At 33.5% G+C, this 7,500-nt stretch overlaps 1 protein-coding gene and 1 pseudogene across 1 annotated transcript in view; one reads left to right on the top strand and one right to left on the bottom strand.

The window, feature by feature from the left end:
* Positions 1 to 6,232, top strand: part of LOC137620005 (uncharacterized) — a 54,579-nt pseudogene extending 48,347 nt beyond the window's left edge.
* Positions 1 to 7,500, bottom strand: part of LOC137619590 (protein amalgam-like) — a 146,178-nt gene that overhangs the window by 129,328 nt on the left and 9,350 nt on the right. The window contains exon 2 of the mRNA XM_068349760.1: positions 3,392 to 3,594. The gene's annotated coding sequence lies outside the window, so the exon portion shown is untranslated. The remainder of the gene's footprint in view (positions 1 to 3,391; positions 3,595 to 7,500) is intronic.

Here is a 7,500-nt window from a genome sequence, read left to right as displayed (position 1 = left end):
TAACGCCATTTACTTCAAAACTCATTGCTGCTTTAGAATCATACTCCTTTGTCACCTACCTAACGTCATTTACTTCAAAACTCATTGCTCCTTGATATTGATCTCTAGCACCGCCATTATTTGTGAAAGTTACATTTTTTCTTAAAATTCTGACCATCCTTTGAATTCAGATCTTAACAGGTTGTACCATCACCCATTCCACGGAGAAAGCTATATGCTCTGCTGGAAATGATGGATGAGAAAAAAAACGTATTATTTCTATCTTCGTGCTGCTTCTGATACAGTTGTGCATAACTGCTACCGAATGATTCACGGTCCATTGGTATTAAGATCAAGCTTTTTAGAATCTAAAAGATTACTTGGCGGACAGAAACTACTGTATATGAATAGGAAATTCATTATGCGAACATTGAACAGAAGGGTACCCCAAGGGAGTGTTCTAGACAAATCTTATTTTGTATTCATACTATAGGTCTATCACAAGGGCTACAGAGACATGAAGTGGAAATCTAATCTATTTGTAGATGATACATAATTTCACTTCATAAAATACATTGTTACCGCTGAAATTTTAAATAAGGTTCTTAACAGTATTAGGGAATGGGTGTCAGTTAAACAACTAAAACTAATTGCTACAGAGACATGAAAGTGGAGTTTAATCTATTTGCAGATGATACATACTTTTACTTCATAAAATACATTGTTACCGCTGAAATTTTAAACCACGTTCTTAACAGTATTAGGGAATGAGTGTCAGTTAAACAACCTAAAACTAAATGAAAATAAACCAGTTTATGGTGGTAGCCGTCCAAATATTAATAACCTGGTCCGGATATCTAGCCACATGACCTATAGTCCATTTCTTTTAGCGATGCATATTTGCACCGACTCGCAGCGGTGCTCTTTTAGCTCGGAAAAGTTTCCGGATCGCTGATTGGTTGGACAAGATAATTCTAACCAATCAGCGATCAGGAAACTTTTCCGAGCTAAAAGGGCACCACCGCGAGTCGGTGAAAATATGCATCGCTAAAAGAAAATGGACTATAGGGGTATCAGTAGACTGTAATTTGTCTCAGCGCTCAAATAAATTATGTAATAAGCAACGCTGGCTATCACCTTGGAAATATTGCTTTAGTAAAGACGTATCTGGATAAATATTATTACCAGGACTAACTATAGTAACTCGATATGTTACAAAGTGCAACTCGGGATATTACAAAAAACTAAAGTAACTGGATATGTTACAAAGTGCAACTCGAGCGAGATATTACAAAAACAAACAGAGGAACGAGATTGATAAAATGTGTCCCAACCCGGGAAAGGATTACTCCCACAGTGACTGCTTATTAAAGCAAGAATAGCGTTATGACACCAGTTATCAGAGCCAGACATCCAAACTGCTATACATTGTGCAACCAACAAATCATGTCGACACTAAAACAGTTAAATGGCTTAAAGTTCTTAGAGTCACTATGTACAGTTAGACACAGGCATTTTTTTTTTACCAGGCGGACATGAGCCTTTTTATAGTTTATTTATGACATATTTGTTTTTGATGTTGTTAATAGCTTATATGACATGTCTGTTTTGACGTTGTTACTTATTTTAGAATGATTTATTGTTAATTTGTTCTCTTCATTTATTTATTTCCTTATTTCCTTTCCTCACTGGGCTATTTTTCCCTGTTGGAGCCCCTGGGCTTATAGCATCTTGCTTTTCCAACTAGGGTTGTAGCTTGGATAGTAATAATAATAATACCTTGCTCTGGGGAAGTGTTCCCTGCCACACCCTTACTGCGCGGGGAGTAAAGAGATATGGCAGGGGGTAGTGTCCGTCTGTACCTCTACTGCAGTATCTAGAGCTTTCAAATATGCGACCGAAGACTATAAACAAGTTCCAATTAGACGTAAGAAAGACTGAAGATATTAAGGCTTCCAAAAAGAAGTGGAAGACTTTGTGATTTCTAGGTGCTTCAATGATGTGGATTTTACAATGCGCTGTTGTCACGTTCAACTATAGTCCCATTTCTTTTAGCGATGCATATTTGCACCAACTCGCAGCGGTGCCCTTTTAGCTCGGAAAAGTTTCCGGATCGCTGATTGGTTGTACAAGATAATTCTAACCAATCAGCGATCAGGAAACTTTTCCGAGCTAAAAGGGCACCGCTGCGAGTCGGTGCAAATATGCATCGCTAAAAGAAATTGACTATAGTGTACAAGACGTAGATTATACAAACCTACTCAAAGAAGTTTATCAAATAATGGCAAAGCATTAACAGCAAATGGAAATAATAGCTAGCATACATAGATACCTAAGAATGTATATGACAAAAGAATGTATGTGACAAAAGAATGTATGTGACAAAAGAATGTATATGACAAAAGAATGTATGTGACAAAAGAATGTATGTGACAAAAGAATGTATATGACAAAAGAATGTAAATGACAAAAGAATGTATGTGACAAAAGAATGTATGTGACAAAAGAATGTATATGACAAAAGAATGTATATGACAAACATCTTTTAAGTCCTGTAGTGCATAGGATTCCTTTTTTGATAAGACCTGGAAAGCAGCCCTTAAAGTGAGAAAGTTTAACCCAATACCTTTTCTAATCATTTTCACCTAATATATTGTTCTTGAATTTTTCCATAATTAAATTGTCACTTTTATTTACAGCCACATTTTTCCCACTTCCATCATAGCTTCCAGTCCTAATTTTGGCTTAAACTAAATCAAACTCCGATATCTCTCCATAATTACCTTTTCTTACACTCCCAACCATTAACTTATTCTTCTTCTAAATCTGTAATAATCTACCGATTGCTTTATAATCATTTTTAGCTATTATGTAATTTATGCATATAAATAAACATTTGTAAACGAGCGCGCGTGCGAGTACAAACTAAAAAAGACAAGAATTAAATATTCTAAGAAAACAAATAAACAAGTCTTTCATATTGATTAATAGTTTATATATGACATATCTCTTTAGACATTACTTTTTTTAGAATGATTTATTGTTAATTTGTTCTCTTCAGTTATTTATTCCTTATTTCCTTTCCTCACTGGGCTATTTTTTCCCTATTGGAGCCCCTGGGCTTATAGCATCTTGCTTTTCCAATTAGGGTTGTAGCTTGGATAGTAATAATAATAATAATAATAATAATAATAATAATAATTGATTGATTGATTAGAAGTTTGCTGGCATCCTGACATCTAAGGCCACTGACGCCGTCTTGTATATTGAATATTCCTCCTCGTTTCTTAGGGTCTTATGACAAAATTACTTAATTTTTTTTAATTTGACCATCCAAATTTACATAGGCAACGATCGTATGATCATGGACACTATAACAACATAGATATTATTGAGAACATATTGGGCTTACCTCTTCATGGCTTCTTTCATCTTGCTGTTCATCCACTTACAACATCTGCTGTCTTCCCCCCAGTCGCTACTCTGTGCTGAATCACCTGCCAGTCACTAACGCCGGGTCATATGGTCAAAATTAATCAATTGATTAATCACTATCATCACTAATTTTTGTGATTTTTACTTCGTATATGCCAGTCTAGGCCTTTCAGTCAGAATCTGAAAAAAGATTGAAATATATGAATATACTTAATTGTATGGTAAGAAATAGATAACGCTCGATCATGCAATGACATAAAAATATGTTTTTAACCTGTTGCCACCTCATGGATAACGCTTGATCATGCAATGACATAAAAATATGTTTTTTAACTTGCTGCCACCTCAAGAAGGAAAATGTGGTTTTTGTAGATAGATCATAGCTAGTTATACCAATAATGTTTCATGTTTGACATAATCACCAAGTATGGCAGAAAACAGCGTGAATGTTCAGTAAATATGCATGATAATTTTATAAGAGAACCATGTTGTTTTCAATGATTGTAGTTTGTATGAAATAAAATGTTCAAGTAAGTTATTTGAGGTCAGGTCAGCCTCTGTGAGCCGTATCACTTGTGTGCTATTCTTTGCAGGGGCTGTTGCATCATTCGAAGCGTCATGTTTATCTACCTAGCGTTTGTGCTTGTATCTTCGCTCTCCCCTCGCACTAAAAAGAACCTGAAAAAAACATGTCTTGTTTCTCCTCTGTAACATTGTCTGTTTTTTTCAACATGAAAATTCTTGTTGCCTTGAACTTTTGTATATAAAGGAGTGTTCTATAATAAACTCACTCAGTTGTTTTCAACTTGCCTTTGAGTCACAACCTTCTCTCGGCCCGTCACACGTTATAGCAACAATTTACTCGACGTTCACACTCCTGAGACATTATTATTCTTTGCCTTAAGTGTATTTACGATCCCATAATTGATGATAAACTCTGTCACTTATTGAATATATAAATTTTCCATATCAGATATGAATAAAATTTATTGCTGTTGTAGTGTAAAAAAAAAAAAAAAACAAGTAAATAGTTTAGAAAATAAAAAATAAGGTGTCAGAATTTCAGTAATTAAAGAACCTGCTCGAATTAATGTATAACTATAGTTTTGATTGGAAGAAATTTAAAAGTTTTCTAAAAACTAACATTTTATGTGATTTTGAGAGAGAGAGAGAGAGAGAGGAGAGAGAGAGAGAGAGGAGAGGAGAGATGAGAGAGAGAGAGAGAGGAGAGAGAGAGAGATTGCTGTTGTAGAGACAGAGAATGCTGTTGTAGAGAGAGAGAGAGAGAGAGAGAGAGAGAGAGAGAGAGAGAGAGAGAGAGAGAGAGAGAGAGAATACTGTTGTTGTTAAGTAGTGTGCTATGTTAATTTTGTTTTATATGTAATGTGGTAGTAGAGTTTCCTTAATATTTTTCACTTTTACCAACCATTATAAACAGTTACAACATCCTTTCATATCAGATTCCAATAATCCCCACTTTCTTTCAGACACAGCAAAAGGATTCTTCTGGCTAGGAGCCACAGACGGACATAACCCAGGCGTCTGGCTTTGGGCGTCTGGTGGGCCTTTAGACCTGGAACCTGGCGAGTGGTCGGCTGGACAACCAGATGGAAAATCACAACATTGCCTCTACCTCGACTCCAGCAAGCAATTCAAGGCTGGCAATCTCAGTTGCCAAAATCATACATACTTTGTATGCGAAACTAAACTCTCCTAGGCACTTGCCTCTATCTCGACTCCAGCAAGCAATTCAAGGCTGGCAATCTCAGTTGCCAAAATCATACTTACTTTGTATGCGAAACTAAACTCTCCTAGGCACAGGCTCGTTGCCGATTTGTTAGTTGTTATGCTAGCCCGATTTCACTTGCTATAGGTAACCTACATTAACTTTCAAGTAGGGCACAATAGCATAAACAAGCTCCTAAATTAAGGTCTACATCACAAGCTTTTAAAAATTGATTTGTACTATAAGTAGGCCACAATAGTATAAACAAGCTCCTAAATTAAGGTCTACATCACAAGCTTTTAAAAATTGATTTGTACTATAAGTAGGCCACAATAGTATAAACAAGCTCCTAAATTAAGGTCTACATCACAAGCTTTTAAAAATTGATTTGTATTCTGAACTTTTATCATACATGCTACTATAATATAGTAGGTCAAAATCGTCTCCATTTTGTTATTCTCTTAATTTTAAGTCTCTTGATATTTATCTCATATCTCATTCTATCAATAGATCACTAATTCTTCTTAAGGGCTAAGCTCTGAAGCTTTCATGATTGAATATCACAGTTTCACCCTTTTTTTCATCATCATTTCTCTAGTTTTCTCATAGATTTTTTCAGTTACTTATGCAATTAAACGATATATTTCTCAGATGGGGTTATTTTTTTAAAGCTATCACATGTTTGTTTATATAGCACTCAAGTCTTTAGGTAGTTGAATTTTGATTATGCATTAATTACTTGAAATCAGAGAAGTCATTATAGCAGATTTAAACAATACACTTTAAGAAACCATACTTCTTTATCCTAGCATATCATGTATCATTGTTATAAGCATCATTGTCACAAGATATAAAAATGAATGTGGAAGTGATTTTACAAATAACTTGGCTTTAGATAAACCATGAAGCTTCGTGGGAATGAGGAATCTTATATGGATCTTCAGATAATCACAATTGTTATACGTGTATACTTAGCTCCTTTAGTTAAGTCAAAGCATAAAAAGACCTAAAAACCCATATACTGGATTCCTAAAAAGAATACCAAAATACTTCTAAAATAAAAAAGAACGACATAAAATGCCATTAGCAGTTGCCAATATGTGACACAATATGCATCACATTTTCATGTAACATTATGATTAAGTGTTTGATTTTACCTTTATTTGTTATTTGTACATATTTTTTTCACAATAAAGATTCAAATTTCCTGCCAATGTCAGTTACCTCCAGAGAGAGAGAGAGAGAGAGAGAGAGGAGAGAGAGAGAGAGAGGAGAGAGAGAGAGAGAGAGAGAGAGAGAGAGAGAGAGAGAGAGAGAGAGAGATTTTAAGGTACAATCTGGCTTCTTGCCTATATTGTCATAGACATATTAACACCCAATAACTATTTGTCGTCCCGCTACTCCTACTCCTATTCAGCTGTAAATCACATCAATTATATTAATACATTCATACATACAACCACACACACACACACACACTATATATATATATATATATATATATATATATATATATATATATATATATATATATACATATATATATATATATATATATATATATACATATATATATATATATATACATATAACTACACATAAATAGTACAGTATACACATGAATATATATGTATACATGCACACCTATAGGTATATACATATATTTTATTTACAATATATATCATATAAACATGCATATATACTAATATGCACATGTGTATACTTTTAAATACACAAACATATAAACACGAAACTCAAATGCACATATATAAACATGCATGAATATATGTGGAAATATTAGGCTATTATTATAACAAAATAAGCTATAAAGCTAGTTGGAAAAGCAGTACGCTAGCACAAAGACACCAACAAGAAAAATAGCCCAGTGTGTATGTATATATATATATATATATATATATATATATATATATATATATATATATATATATATATATATGTATGTATATATATATATATTATATATATATATATATATAAAACAAAGTAACCTTTATTTATAGGCACACACACACTATATATATATATATATATATATATATATATATATATATATATATATATATATATATATATATACAGTATATATATGACAGAGAGAGAGAGAGAGAGAGAGAGAGAGAGAGAGAGAGAGAGAGAGAGAGAGAGAGAGAGAGAGAGAGAGAGAGAGCTCCACCCACCTAAAAACCTGATTGCTTGGGTCCTCGCAAATAGCTTTTTTGACATTTTATTACAAATAATCGTATTCTCATTAACAGTAAATGTAAAAAAAAAAAAAAAAAAAAAAAAAAAACTACTAAGTCTTTCCTCTCGAAGAAGTAAGACGCAGCTAGTCAGGATTC

Source organism: Palaemon carinicauda, chromosome 26 (genome assembly GCF_036898095.1).
Source record: "Palaemon carinicauda isolate YSFRI2023 chromosome 26, ASM3689809v2, whole genome shotgun sequence".
NCBI classification, from domain to species: domain Eukaryota; kingdom Metazoa; phylum Arthropoda; class Malacostraca; order Decapoda; family Palaemonidae; genus Palaemon; species Palaemon carinicauda.
Note: the sequence above shows the minus strand (reverse complement) of the source record. Positions and strands in the feature narration are given on the sequence as shown.